Here is a 16,900-nt window from a genome sequence, read left to right on the forward strand (position 1 = left end):
CTCTCATGATCCATCTTTCTTTTTTCTCCCTTTTGTTCAGCTATGTTCGTTATTTTCCATAATTCATACTTCTACATCACTTACTCATTATCTACTTCTTCCATCCTTATGGTCATTACATCCAATAACTTTTGGATATCAGTTATTGCATTTTTTCATTCCTTCCTGTTTGTCTCCAACTCTTTGATCTCTGTGGTAAGGGTCTCCCTGAAGTCTTCCATGCTTTACTCAAGCTGAATGATAATATTTGGGATTGTTGCTTTAAATTTTGCATCAGGCATGTTATTTACATATGTTTCAATTTCTTTTTTAAGATTTTATTTATCTATTCATGAGAGACCCACAGAAAGAGGCAGAGATAGGCAGAGGAAGAAGTAGGCTTTCTGTGGGAAGCCTGATGTGGGACTCAATTATAGGACCCCAAGATCACTACCTGAGCCAAAGGCAGGTGCTCAACCACTGAGCCACCCAGGTGCCCCTTGTTTCAATTTCATCTTGGCCAGGACATTTTCTTTTTCTTTCTTTTAGGATGAATTCCTCCATCTTGGCATTATGTCTTGGTCTCTGTCTTCTTCTATGTATTAGAAAAGCCTGTTATGTTTCCTGTTCCTTTGAGTAATGGCTTTATGAAAAAGAGGTCATAAAATGTTGAGAGTCTGGCACTTCAAGGATGTCTTTTATGTGTGCTGAATGTACTCTTCTCTTATGTTTTGGCTGCTTTATTCCTCAGGACAGTTGTCCACAGAAGTTCTCTTTACCTTAATTGGCCAGTGTTCGGACCTTGGCCAGAGTGTGGCAAGTTTTAACTAGGTGCTCTCTGCTTTGCTTGTTAAATGAGACATGAGTCTACTGACACTAGAACTGAAACCTTGCAGAACTCTATGGTAGGTAGACATGATTCATGCAGGTATTTGTGCTGGTTTTCTGGGGAAGTGGACTACTGCACTGGTCCTTAGGATCACTTACTTGAGAAAAGCCATACCAGTAGAGCACAGTGTAGCATTACTTGATGCATGCAGGTTAGGCACCCAGTATTGGCACTATGCTGTTTACTGAAGCTGGTTTATGGTGAGGAGCAGGGGAGGGAAATAGTGTTAACCTGCTCCTTGTTCCCTGCAGAAGGGAATCTGTGCTTGCTGTTCTCAGAGAAGTACTCCCAAAAAAGCAAATAATTTCCCTTCATTCACCCCAGGAATTTTTTAGATCACTGTCTTCACACTGTCTCCAGGTTTTTTGCCTATCTGGAGCAGCTTAGTACACCTTAGGCTCTATCCCACCAAGCTTGATGACTTTTAAAACTCCAAACTTTAGGGACCTGGTATGGAGGGGATGTGGGCTGGTCTTTTAGGGGAAGGATCTTGATGTGCTTCTCTTCTGGGGAAGAGTGATGCAGGTTTGACACATAAGGGTGGTCTTGCCAGAGTGCAAGAGTGGGGATTTGGAACAAAAAAGTCTAAATAGCCAGTGTCCATATTAACTACATTCAGCAGGTGTCTCTCTGCCTATGCTGAAGGGTGGGGGATTGAAATGGTGCCCGCCAGTTCTCTTGTTACCAGGGAAACAATACCACTTCTCACAGATGCACTCTGAGAAGAGTGAACAATCACTCCCTGTGTGCTTTAGGTAATTCTCAGATGATGCTGTATGCCCCAGGGTTGTTTGCCTACCTTCTCTCCAAGAGTAGGGTAGCACCCTCAGGTCTCTATCCCAGAAATGCCCATGGTCCTCCAAAACTCCAGGCTTTGAGCCTGGCAGGTTGCAAAAACTCATGAAAATCAGGCCCACATTTTCAAAGCCAGTGGTTTTGGGGAACTGTTCTCCTGGTGTGTGTCCCTGTGTTCTCTACTCTCTCTCACCTTTGTAGCCAGGGCTCCATTCCCTCTAAGTACTCATGATTAATTTCTCCTCCAAACCACATCTCTTCATTTCCTACTTTCCTTGATGTGGCTTCTCCACTCCCTCTACTTGTGAAGTTAATTCTATCAGTCCTCAGGTTGATTTCTTAGGTATTCAGAATGATTTAACATTTATCTAGTTGTGTTTGAGGGATGAAACAAGTCTAGGGTCTTCTCACTATGCCACCATCTTAGCTTTTACTCTCCAACAGTTACTGTTAAAAGGACTATCCCTATTCTGTTGAATTGCCTTTACACCACTTTAAAAAATCAATTGACAATATTTGTGTGGGTCTATTTCTGGACTCTATACTATTCCATCAATTTTATATGTTTAGACATTCATCAATACTGCAATAAGTTACTTAGAATGGCTTTACAGATAGTATTAAAAATCTGGTTCTTGGCAAACTCCAATTTTTTTCTTAAAAATATTATGGCTATTTTGTGTCCTTCAAGTTACTTAATAATTGTTTGAAACCACTTGTCTAGACCTACATAATCTTCTGCTGGGATTTTGATGAAAATTGCTTTGAATAAGAGGTATATTTGGGAAGACTTGATATCATAACTACATTGAATCTTTAAGACAATTAGCATAGTATGGTCTACCCATTTTTATAGTTTTCTTTGATTTCTGTTATCAGCAATTTTCAATTTTAATCATACTGTGTCTTCTCATGTTTTTTTTTAGATTTATAACATTTTAATTTTTAATAGAACTACTGTAGATATATTTTTTAGTTTTGGGGGTAAATTATATTTTTTGGGAAAAAAATATACATCTTGGGATGGATTTGAAATAAATTGTGCCATAAACAGATTTCCTTTGTGCAGCTGAAAGCAGGTAACAATAAAAGAAAAAAATTTTGGTACAGGACCAGCAGTACAAAAAAAATGGTATATAAGTACTGAATAATATATTCATTTTTACAATAGTACAACTTGTAAATACACATTGTTGACTATCCATAGTCCATGCAGAGTTATAATTCCACACTTCAACAGCAACATGATGACAGTTCCAAAGAAAATGACTTTTTAAAAAGGTATTATCCAGATGTTGCCTTATTTGACCAACTCCATCTATGTTTGGATGTGTGGAAGGGCTTCGATATATCCAGAGTAAGCCACATGCAGCAAGTTACTTGATCAAATTTCTGAATAAGGTTTCAGGACAATGACAGTGAGATAAGAGAAGAAAACAAGGGAGTCCTAATTACTGTTCATTGGTAGTGTATAAAAATATTATTGATTATCATGTGCTGACTTTATTTTTTTCTGCCTTTCTAGTGCCATTATTATCTCATTTTTTCCTTCTTCTTTTTACCTCGAATTTACATTTAAATTATAGACATTTAAAATACACTGTAATATTGGTTTCAGGGATAGAAGTTAATGATTCATCACTTACATATAACACCCAGTGCTTATCCTAACAAATGCCCTTCTTAATACCATCACTCATTGAGCCAATCCTCGACCCACCTCCCTCCATCAACCCTCAGTTTGTTCTCTCTCATTAAGAGACCCTTATGGTTTGCTTCTCTCTCTCTCTTCTTTCTCCTTTTCCCAAAAGTTCATCTGTTTTGTTCCCTAAATTCCACATATTAGTAAAATCATATGATATGTGTCTTTCTCTCAGTGACTTGCTTGGCTTAGCATAATACATTCTAACTCCATCCATGTTGTTGTAAATGGCAATATTTCATTCTTTTTGATGGCCAAGTAATATTCCTGTGTGTGTGCTTGCACGCACTCGTGCGTGCGTGTGTGTGTGTGTGTGTGTGTGTGTGTTTCACATCTTTAATCATTCTTCATTTGATTGGCACTCAGGCTCTTTTCATAGTTTGGCTATCATTGACAATTCTGCTGTAAACATTGGGATGCATGTGCCCTTTCAGATGTATACTTCTGTACCCTTTGTGCAAATACCTAGTAATGCAATTGCTACATTCTATGGTAGTTCTATTTTTATCTTTTTGAGGAAACTCCATATTGTTTTCCAGAGTGGCTACACCACTTTACATTTCTGTCAACAATTTAAAATGTTTCCCCTTTCCTGATAACGCTTGCCAACATCTGTTGTATCTGTTTTTTTTCTGTGTTGTTAATTCTTGCCATTATGACAGGAATGATGTGGCATCTCCTCATGATTTTGATTTGTATTTCTGTGATAATAAGTGATATTGAGCATCTTTTCATGTCTATTAGCCATTTGGATGTCTTCTTTGTAAAAATATCTATTCATGTATTATGCTTATTGTTTAACTGGATTGTTTTGTTTTGTTTTTGGATGTTGAGCTTGTTAAGTTCTTTAAAGCTTTTGGTTACTAACCCATTATCAGATATGTCACTTTCAAATATCTTATCCCCATCTGTATCTTGTCTTTAATTGTATTGACTGTTTCCTTCATTGTGTAGATTTTCATCTTGATAAAAATCCCAATATTTCATTTTTGCTTTGGTTTCCTTTGCCCCGGCAATATGTCTAGTAAGAAGTTAGTACTGCCAAAGCCAGAGGTTGCTGCCTATGTTCTCAAGATTTTGATGATTTCCTGTCTTACATCAAGTTCTTTCAATGAATGAAAGGGGTCTGATTTCATTCTGCTGCATGTTGTTATCCAGTTTTCTCAACTTGAGAGTTGAAGAGACTGCCTTTCTTGCATAGAATAGTCTTTCCCGCTTTCTTGAAGGGTTAGTTGATGACATAGTTGCAGGCCCATTTCTAGGTTCTCTATTCTGTTCTATGGGTCTATGTGTCTGTTCTTGTGCCAGTATTTACAGTCTTGATGACTACAGCTATGTAATATAACTTGAAGTCTAGAATCATGATGCCTCTATATTTGATTTTCTTTTTCAGGATTGTTTTGGCTATTCAGGGTTCTTTGTCCTTCCATACATATTTTAGGACTGTTTGTTCTAGCTCTGTGAAAAATGTTAGTATTTTGATAGAGGTTGTATTAAATGTGTACATTGCTTTGGATACTGTTGGAAATTTGTACTCACTTTGGCAGCACATATACTAATAATGGGTACTATTGACATTTTTAAAAATTTGTTTTTCCATGAGTATGGAATATTTCCCCATTTCTTTTTGTCATCTTCAATTTACCTCATAAGTATTCTATAGTTTTCAGAGTACAGATTTTTCACCTCTTTGGTTGGGTTTATCTCTCGGTATATTATTGGTTTTGGTGCAATTATAAATGAGATTGATTCCTTGATTTATTTTTCTGCTAATTCATTATTGGTGTATAGAAGTGCTACAAACTTCTGTATGTTGATTTTATATCTTACAACTTTGCTGAATTCATGTATTTGTTCTAGCAATTGTTTGATGGAGTATTTGGGGTTTTCTGCATAGAATATCATGTTGTCTGCAATACTGAAAATTGGACTTCTTCATTGCATGTTTAAATGACTTTTATTTTATTTTTTGATTGCTGAGGCTAAGAATTTCAGTAGCATGTTAAATAGTAATGGTGAGAGTACACATACCTGCCTTGTTCCTGGTCATAGAGGAAAACCTTCTCTTTTTTCCCCATTTAAAATAATCTTAGCTGTGGATCTTTTATATATGGCTTTTATGATGTCAGAGTATGTTTTCTCTAAAACTACTTAGTTGAGGATTTTTATCCAGAACGGATACTATATTTTATTAAATTCTTTTTCTGCATCTATTGTGAAGATCATGTAGTTCTTATCCCTTCTTTCATTCATGTGACATATAATGTTGATTGATTTGTGAATATTGAACCACCCCTGCAGCACCAGAAAAAAATCTCACTTAGTCATGCTGAATAATTCTTTTACATACATTGGATTAAATTTGCAGGTAGTTTGTTGAAAATTTTGCAAGTCAGGCTAGGGGCTTAACAATTTTATTAATTTTTGAAGAAATGGCTCCTAGGTTCATTGATTTGTTCTACTGTTTTTTGTTTGTTTCTTTGAAATAATTAATAAAAATGATAAACTCCTAGGCAGAATTATTAGATAGAAAATAGAAAGGACCCAAATAAATAAAATTACAAATTAGAATAAAGACAACATAATCAATAAATCCCACTTGATCATGATGAATAAGTCTTTTAATGTACAATTGGATTCAATTTGCTAGAATTTTGTTGAGAATTTTCACAAGTCTTTCTAGGGGTTTACTGATATCATTAATTTTCAAAGAATCAGCTCCTAGTTTCACTGATCTGTAGCACTCTTGTTGTTGCTATTGATGTTGTTGTTGTTTCTTTTGGAGAATTAATAAATTTGATAAACAGCTAAGCATACTTACAAAAAAAGAAAATATAAAGGACCCAAATGAATAAAATAATAAATGAGAGATTAGAGATAACAACAAATGTGACAAAAATAGAAAGAAATAAAAGAGCATATTATGAAAATTATATGCCAGCAAGCCTGACAATGTGGAAGAAAAGGATAAATTCCTAAAAACATGTAAACTATCAAAACTGAAACAGGAAGAAATAGAAAACTTGAAAAGACTGATATCAGCAAAGAAATTGAATCAGTAATGAGGAACCTCCCAAGAAACAAAAATTTAGGATCAGATGGATTCACAGAGGAATTCTATCAAATATTTAAAGAAAAATTTATACCTACTCTTAACAACCTATTGCAACAAATTGAAATGGAAGGAAAATTTCCAAATTTGTTCTCTGAGGCCAACATTATCCTGATTCCGAAACCAGAGAAAGACTCCACTAAGAAAGAGAATTACAAGCCAATATCCCCAATGAAGATGGATGCAAAACTTCTCAATAAAATACTAGCAAATTGAATCCAGCAGTATATTAAAAGAATCATTCATCATGATCAGGTGGGATTTTTCTGGGATGCCAAGGCAGTTCAATATTTATAAATCAGTCAACTTGATACACCACATTAATGAAAGAAAGGATAAGAAATGTAAAATTCTCAATAGTTGCAGAAAAAAAACATTTGACAAAGTACAAATTTCATTTATGATAAAAATCCTTAACAAAGTAGTTTTAGAGGGAACATACCTCAATTTAATAAAAGCCATTTATGGAAAAACTCACAGCTAAGATCATACTTGATGGGGAAAAACTGAGAGCTTTTCCTTTATGGTCAGGAACAAGGCAGAGATGTTCACTGTCATCACTGTAATTTAACACAGTACTGGAAGTCCTAGTTTCAGCAATCAGACAACACAAAGAAATTAAAGACATCCAAACTGGCAAGGGAAAAAGTCAAACTTTTGCTATTTGCAGATGATATGACAGTGTATATAGATTCTACCCCAAAATTGCTAGAACTGATACACTAATTCCATAAATTTGCAAGATACAAAATCAACATACTGAAATCTGTTGCATTTCTGTACACCAATAATGAAGCAGCAGAAAAAGAAGTCAAGAAATCAATCCCATTTTAAACTGTACCAAAATCCATAAGAGAGGAATAAACCTCATCAAAGAGGTGAAAGATCTGTATTCTGAAAACTGTAGAACACGGGTGAAAGATATTGAATAGGACATAATGGAAAAACATTCCATACTCAAGGATTGGAAGAATGAATATTATTAAAGTATTTCTAGTACTCAAAGCAATGTACATATTTAATGCAATCCTTATCAAAATATCAACAGCATATTTCCCCGAACTAGAACAAACAATCCTAAACATTGTATGGAACCACTAAAGCCCCCAAATAGCCAAATTAATATTGAAAAATGGAAAGCAAAACTGGAGGCATCACAGTTCTGTACTTCAATTTGTATTACAAAGCTGTGCTGATCACAACAATATGTTACTGACACAAAAACAGACACATAGATGCATGGAACAGAATAGAAAACCCAGAAGTAGATCCACAACTATTGGTCAACTAATCTTCCACAATGGAAAAAAGAAAGTCTCATTAAAAAAAAAATTGTAGTGGTGGATGCCAGGGTAGCTCAGTCAGTTAAATATCCTTCTCTTGATTTCAGCTCAGGTCATGATTTCAGGGCATTAGATTGGGCCCCATGGGGAAAGGGAGAGAGAGAATCTGAAGCAGAATCCATGCTAAGCTCAAATCCTTCTGATAAGTACCAGAGCCAAAATTAAGAATTAGATGCTCAACCGATTGGGCCACCCAAGTGTTCCAAGAAAGTATTATGCTAAGTGACATCAGGCAGTCAGAGAAAGAGAGATATCATGATTTTGTTCATATGTGAAATTTAAGAAAAAAAAAGAGAAAAAAATAAGAGAGGCAAACCAAAAAACACTCTATAAACTATAAACTATAGAGAACAAACTGATGGTTACCAGAAGGGTGGTCAATGGGGAATGGCTTAAATAAGTGATAGGGATTAAGGAATGTTGTTGTCATAAGCAATGCATATTGTATGTTACTGTTTTATCACTTAATTATACACCTGAAAGTAATTTTATACTATACATTAACTAACTGGACTATAAATAAAAATTTGGAAAAAAAAAGATTGCTTCCTCTCAGGGACCAAATGTGTTAGGGAGATATGTATGAATAATGCATGTTCTTCGAAAAAAAAATAAGACTCTGATTCTACGTTTCCCATTCTTGAGGCTAATGCTCAGTTTGCAGGCAAAAGGAAGTGGTTTGAATAATGAGTCAATTGAACACCAATAAAAAATAAATTTATTATAAAAAAATAAAAAATAAAAAATAAAAAAAGAATAATAAGTAAGACTAGAGTAGACTAGTGTTAAAGTTTAACCAAAGGATTAACTCCCTCTCTAGGCAGTTTACATTTGTAGAAAATTTCAAGCCTTCCCGGAAGATTTACATATTTTTTATTATATTTTTTCTTACAGAAATATTTGATGAAAGAGAGATCACATATTCCCAATTCTATAAGGTGGGAAGAACATGAGCTTTCAAGTTAAATATATCCAAGTCTGACCCCTAGTTTCCTCATTGGTTGGTATTAAGCAAGATGTTGAATTTTTTGCCCTTTAAATGGGGGTATAAAATCTGATTCTCTGATATAATGTACAAAAAAATACATGGCACTTAGTGAGCCTTTATCCACTGCTTAATTAAAGTTAATCTGTGCTTAGCATTATTATCTACCTTTTATAGATAAATGATCATTTTAAATTGGCAAAAAACTCTTATAATGTATTACTATGAACTTGACAAATACCTAGTGTAAGCAAATTACCCATATGGGGCAAAGAGGATATCAACATTCTTCAAGAATTGCATCTATAGGATACCCAGTTTATAGCATATTCTTCATGGAGAAAGTGGGCCACAGATTTGGCAGGCCTCACTTTCATAGTTGAAAGCCAAAGGCCAAATTCCCATGCAACTTAACATATCAGAGGAAGCATATGAATAAGAACATGAAATTTAGAGCCAAGAGTTTGCGCTGAAATACTAGCTCTGCCATTTACTGGCTGTGTGGCGTAGGCCACATGTCATATTATTTAACTTTCTGAGTCTCAGCTCCTCCATTTTTAAAATGGATATTATAGAATCTACCTAAAAGTGTAGCTGCTGGATCAAATCTGCTCACAAAGGACCAATTTTTTATTTTCAGGTGTTTTGCGAACTAAATGTTAAACATATCCATTACTAAAATTTCCATTATTAAAATTTTAATATAAACTTAAAACTAAGTAAATTGTATAAAGAAAAAGGTTAATAAATGTTCAAAACTCATAACTGCTCTCTTTCTCAATTGGCCTAAGGGCACCAGGAACAAACCTGCAATATGACAAAAATCAGAAATCTTTACCTATTGCAATGAGAGAGTTTATACACTAGAGCAATTATGGGCCATCTTCCAAACAAAGGAGATAATTGAGTTATAGAATCTTAGATAAGTGTTAATTTAGGTGAAATTTAAATGAAACAATGCTCTGATTGGTTCAAAGCAAAGCAGGTTTGTGTATAAAGAAAACAATATTATATATAGATGGCAGAATGGACTCAGGATCCTGTTTCCTTGGAACTACTATTTCAAGATAGATGTGGAATATTGCTTCTAGAAACCCTTCATCTGAATTTCTGCATCTGAGCTGGAAATTAAAAAAAAAAAAAAGTGAAGTAAATTTTATACCAGGAGTGGTATATTTCATTCTTACTAATATAATTTCATTTTTTTTTTACATGTTAAGTCAGTTAATTCAAGGAAGAAACTTATATGAATACTAGGGGAGTTGTTGGCAAAGAAATTCTTTTCTCTGAGTTCTGCATTTTGAAGGAAATTTTTGCCGTTTAATTAGTTGAGGTATGATTCACCAACCAAAGGTCCATAGTGTGATATTTTTTCTCCCTCCAACTTAATCTTGAGACCATCTGTCCTTTAGATGTTCACACTATAATTTCAAACAGCAAAGTGTTTAAAGTCTTTTAGGGAATATTGTTATCTAGTGAATAAGAAAGCAGTAGCCACTCAAAGAAGAAGGATGATTGATATCTTATAGTTGTAGATTTCTATGGGAAAATTATTTCCTATTGACATTGCAGCTGGTTTTATCTCTTTTATTCCAGCATGATGAATAGGAGGGAAAATTATAGCAGCCTGTTGTTCTCATTTTTATTCTTCCTAAACACTTGAATATATTTTACTATTATCTGTGCTCTTCAGGTTATTTAAATCTATTTTATTTGTATGATGAAAGTATTATATAATGGTGTGTTACTGGACACCTCTTCCTAACACTGCATTCGGTGCTATCATGCTATTACCTTGAAGTTGACCATAGTAGAGTATTTATAAGACAAAAATCAGAAACACTACACATTAGTGGGTTGTTTTTTGTCCTCAGAGAGTTGTTTGTTAAAGATTTACCAGCACATCAATGTTCATAAAATTGCCATGAGTATTGAACAATTTAATAATTACACAGTGCTTGTAACGGTATCTCAACCAATAATAAATACTCAAAAATATTAGTTGTTGCTGTTATTAGCAGTATGAGGAGATGGAAGAGAAAGAGTAGTAGTAGTGGTAGTAGTAGTAGTAGTAGCAGCAGTAGTAGTAGTAACTAGGAAACACACTTATAAGAATTTGTTAACATTTATGGTATACAGAATTCTAAGTTGGTCCCCAATATCCCTGCTTCCTTGAGTATATGCCCTGCACAATCCCTGGGATTATGACATATCTTGCTCCCAGGATTAGGTTGTATGTATGGTATTATTGAATTTAATATAGGAAAAATATGTAGAAGTGGGGCAAGATGGTGGGAGAGGTGGGACAAAATGGATGAAGAGTAGGGTCCCCAGTCACCATCCCCAACAACTTACCTAGATAACTTTCAAATAATCCTGAAAAACTACGAATTCGGCCTCATATTTAAAGAGTGAACAGCTGGAATGCTACAGTGAGAAGAGTTTGCCCTTCCATCAAGGTAGGAAGACGGGAAAAAAAAAAAGAAATAAAAAAGCATCCAAGGGCACGGGGCCCAAGCAAGGAGCTGGGCTAAGGCCACGCGGTGAGTGGCCCCAGGACAGGAAAGCCCAGCCCCGGAGAAGCAGGAGCTTTACCAATCTTCCCGGATGGAAAGGCACTCGCAGGGAGCTCGGGCAGGATCCCAGGAGGGGCAGGGATGCCATCAGGCTCCCAGGAGCACTATCAGAGGAACTGCACCCTCGGAGAGAGCGCCCTACACACTTCAGACCAAGCTCCCTAAAGGACTGCAGCGTGCGCCCGGTGGGGCCTCAGGAGCAGCTCAGGCGGCAGCTCAGATGGCAGCTCCGTGCAGAGGGGGCTGCGCGGCCCTGGAGCCCCATTTGATTCCAGCAGTGCATGCCCCAGAGCCAAGGGTGTTGGGAGACACAGCCCAAAATCTGGTGCTCCCCCCGGGACAGGCAGAGGCCGGGAGGACACAGGACAGCAAGGAGGCTTCTGTCGCTTAGCGCCCCAAACAGTGCAAATCGGTGCCCCTACCCCCAGAGCATCCGGGCCCCTGTGGACTGGGATCTGTGGTAGTTACTATGGGAGCTGACTCCAGATTTGGAGAGCTGGCCGCTGCCACTGTTACTGATCCTCCTGGTGTCACCTTGAACCTAAGATTGAGCAGGGGCCTCAAAGGATAAAGAGCTCCCACTGAGCCTTGCACCAGGCAGGGGACTGGGCAGCTCCCCCAGGTGCACACACCTGAGAATCAGCACAGTAGGCCCCTGCTCCAGAAGACTAGCTGGAAGGACAGGGGAAAAGCAAGTTATTGACCAAGCAATGCTGGAAAGTTCCAGGGAAAGTCAAGGAATTTACAGTATATAGAATCAGAGGATACCTCCCCCCCCCCCGTTTTTTGTTTTCTGTTTGTTTCCTCCCCCTTTTTTTCTCTCTCTCTTTTTTTCTCCGTTTTTGAGTACAACTTGTTTTTGGCCACTCTGCACTGAGCAAAATGACAAGAAGGAAAAACTCACCACAAAAGAAAGAATCAGAAACAGTCCTCTCTCCCACAGAGTTACAAATTTGGATTACAATTCAATGTCAGAAAGCCAGTTCAGAAGCACAATTATAAAGCTACTGGTGGCTCTAGAAAAAAGAATAAAGGATTCAAGAGACTTCATGACTGCAGAATTTAGATCTAATCAGGCCAAAATTAAAAATCAATTAAATGAGATGCAATCCAAACTGGAGGTCCTAATGATGAGAGTTAATGAGGTAGTGACATAGAAGACAAGTTGATGGCAAAGAAGGAAACTGAGGAAAAAAGAAATCAATTAAAAGATCATGTGGATAGGTTAAGGGAAATAAAAGACAGCCTCAGAAGGAAAAAATATATATTTAATTGGGGTTCCAGAGGGTGCCAAAAGGGACAGAGGTCCAGAAAGTGTATTTGAACAAATCATAGCTGAGAGCTTCCCTAATTTGGAAAGGGATACAGGCATTCAGATACAGGAGATAGAAAGATCCCTCCCTAAAATCAATAAAAACCGCTCAACACCTTGACATTTAATTGAGAAATTTGCTAATTCCAAAGTTAAAGAGAAGATCCTTAAAGCACCAAGATATAAGAAACCCATAAGCTTTATGGGGAGAAGTATTAAGATAACAGCAGACGTCTCCACAGAGACCTTGCTGGCCAGAAAGGGCTGGCAAGATATATTCAGGGTCCTAAATGAGAGGAACATGCAGCAAAGAATACTTTATCCAGCAAGACTCTCATTCACAATAGAAGGAGAGATCAAGAGCTTCCAAGATAGATAAAACCTGAAAGAATATGTGATCACCAAACCAGCTCTGCCAGAAATATTAAGGGGGACTCTCTAAAAGAAAGAGGAGGGGGGGCAGGGCAAGATGGTGGAACAGTAGGATCCCCAAGTCACCTGTCACCACCAACTTACCTAGATAACTTTTAAATCATCCTGAAATCTACGAATTCAGCCTGAGACTTAAAGAGAGAACAGCTGGAATGCTACAGTGAGAAGAGTATGCGTTTCTATCAAGGTAGGAAGATGGGGGAAAATCAAAAACATCCAGTGGGTGAGGGGCCCCAGTGAGGAGCCGAGCTAAGGCCAGGTGGTGAATACCCCCAGGAAAGCCTAGTCCTGGAGAAGCAGGAACTTTACCACTGTTCCCAGACAGAAAGGTGCTCGCAGGGAACTTGGAGAGGATCCAAGGAGGGGCATTGGAGCCCCCAGGTTCCCGGGGTCACTAACAGAGGAAGTGCAACCCAGGGGAGAGCAAGATATATTAAGGGGGACTAGGTAAAAGAAAGAGGAAGTCCAAAAAAACAATCCACAAAAACAAGGACTGAATAGGTATGATGACACTAACTTCATATCTTTCAATAGTAACTCTGAACGTGAATGGGCTAAATGTTCCCATCAAAAGAGGCAGGGATTCAGGCTGGATAGAAAGGAAGACCCATCTATTTGCTGTCTACAAGAGACTCATTTTAGGCCTAAGGAATCGTCCAGCCTGAAAATAAAAGGGTGTAGAAACATTTACAATTCAAATGGTCCTCAAAAGAAAGCAGTGGTAGCATTCCTCATATCAGATAAATTAAACTTTATTCCAAAGATTATAGTAAGAGATGAAGAGGTACACTATATCATACATAATTAAAGGGTCTACGTAGCAAGAAGACCTAACACTCATGAATATTTATGGCCCTAATGTGGGAGCTGCCAAATATATCAATCAATTAATAACCAAAGTAAAGAAATACTTAGATAATAATACACTAATAGTAGACTTTCTAAATACAGATCTTCTAAACACAACATAATCAAAGAAACAAGGGCCTTAAATGATACACTGGAACAGGGGGATTTCACAGATATCTACAGAACTTTCCATCTGAATGCCACTGCATACACATTCTTCTCAAGTGCACATGGAACTCTCTCCAGAATACAGCACATGGGGGGCACAAATTGGTCTTAAATGATACCAAAATATTGAGATTGTCCCCGTAATATTCTCAGACCACAAATCTTTGAAACGTGAATTCAAACACAAGAAGAAATTTGGAAGAAATTCAAACACATGGAGGTTAAAGAGCATCCTGCTTAAAGATGAAAGGGTCAACCAGGAAATTAGAGAAGAATTAAAAAGATTCATGAAAACTAATGAGAATGAAGATACAACAGTTCAAAATCTTTGGGAGACAGCAAAAGCAGTCCTGAGAGGGAAATACATCACAATACAAGCATCCCTCAAAAAATTGGAAAGAACTCAATTACAAAAGCTAACCTTGCACCTAAAGGAATTGGAGAAAGAATAGCAAATAATACCTATCCCTGCAGAAGAAGACAGTTAATAAAGATTTGAGCAAAACTCAATGAAGTAGAGACTAGAAGAACTGTGAAACAGATCAACAAAACCAAGAGTTGATTCACTGAAAGAATTAATAAGATAGATAAAGCACTAGCCATCCTTATTAAAATCAATAGAGAAAAGACTCAAATTAATAAAATTATGACTGCAATAGGAGAGATCACAACCAATACCAGGGAAATACAAACAATTTTAAAAACTTTTTATGAGCCGCTATACGCAATAAATTAGGCAATCTAGAAGAAATGGACGCATTTCTGGAAAACCACAAACTACCAAAACTGGAACAGGGAGAAATAGAAAACCTGAACAGGCCAATAACCAGGGAAGAAATTGAAGCAATCATCAAAAACCTCCTATGACCAAAAGTCCAGGGCCAGATGCCTTCAAAGGGGAATTCTCTCATATACTTATAGAAGAAACAATACCTATTCTACTAAAGATGTTCAAAAGATTGAAAGAGATGGAATACTTCCAAACTCATTCTATGTGGGCAGCAAAACCTTAATTCCAAAGCCAGACAAAGACCCCACCAACAGGAGAATTATAGACCAATATCTCTGATGAACACAGATGCAAAAATTCACACCAAGTTACTAGCCAATAGGATCCAACAGTATATTAAGAAGGTTATTCAACACGAACAAATGGGATTAATCCCCTTGATGCAAGGCTGGTTCAATATTTGTAAAACAATCAACGTGATAGATCATATCAAGAAGAGAGAAAACAAGAACCATATGATACTCTTAATAGATGCAGAGATAGCATTTGACAAAATACAGCATCCATTCCTGATCAGAACTCTTCAGAGTGTAGGGATACAGTGAACATTCCTTAGCATCTTAAAAGCCATCTACAAAGAGCTCACAGCAAATATAATTCTCAATGGGGAAACACTTGGAGCCTTTCCCCTAAGATCAGGAACAAGACATGGATGTCCACTCTCACCACTGCTTTTCAACATAGTACTGGATGTCCTAGCCTCAGTAATCAGACGACAAAAAGACATTAAAGGCATGCAAATTGGCAAAGAAGAAGTCAAACTCTCCCTCTTCACAGATGTCATGATATTGTACATAGAAAACCCAAAAGACTCTAGCCCAAGATTCCCAGAACTCATACAGCAATTCGACAGTGTGGCAGGATACAAAACCAATGCCCAGAAATCAGTGGCATTTCTCTACACTAACAGTGAGACTGAAGAAAGAGAAATTAATGAGTCAATCCCATTGACAATTTCATCTAAAAGCATAAAATACCTAGGAATAAACCTAACCAAAGAGGTAAAGGATCTATACCCTAAGAACTACAGAACCCTTCTGAAAGACATTGAGGAAGACACAAAGAGATGGAAAAATATTCCATTCTCATGGATTGGAAGAATTAATATTGTAAAAATGTCAATGCTCCCCAGGGCAATTTACACAGGTAATACAATCCCTATCAAAATACCATGGATTTTCTTAAGAAAGTTGGAACAAATCATCTTAAGATTTATGTGGATTAAGAAAAGACCTCGGATAGCTAGGGGAATATTAAAAAAGAAAAGCAGAGCTGGGGGCATCACAATGCCAAATTTCAGGTTGTACTACAAAGCTGTGATCAAGACAGTATGGTACCGGCACAAAAACAGACACCTCGATCAACGGAACGGAATAGAGATCCCAGAAATGGGCCCTCAATTCTATGGTTAACTAATATTCGACAAAGGAGGAAAGAGTATCCACTGGAAAAAGGACAGTCTCTTCAAGAAATGGTGCTCAGAAAATTGGACATCCACATGCAGAAGAATGAAACTAGACTATTCTCTTACACCATACACAAAAATAAACTCAAAATGGATGAAAGATCTAAATGTGAAACAAGAATCCATCAAAATCCTAGAGGAGAACACAGGCAACACCCTTTTTGAACTAGGCCACAGCAACTTCTTGCAAGATACATCTATGTAGGCAAGGGAAACAAAAGCAAAAATGAATTATTGGGACTTCATCAAGATCAGAAGCTTCTGCACAGCAAAAAAAAAAAAAAACAGTCAACAAAACTAAAAGACAACCTACAGAATGGGACAAAATATTTGCAAATGACTTATCAGATTAAGGGGTAGTATCCAAGGTCTATAAAAACTTATTAAACTCAACAGCAAGAAACAAACAATCCAATCATGAAATGGGCAAAATACATGTACAGAGATTTCACAGAGGAAGACATACACATGGCCAACAAGCACATGAGAAAATGTTCCCCATC

The sequence above is a fragment of the Vulpes lagopus genome, chromosome X (assembly GCF_018345385.1).
Source record: "Vulpes lagopus strain Blue_001 chromosome X, ASM1834538v1, whole genome shotgun sequence".
Classification (NCBI taxonomy): Eukaryota; Metazoa; Chordata; class Mammalia; order Carnivora; family Canidae; genus Vulpes; species Vulpes lagopus.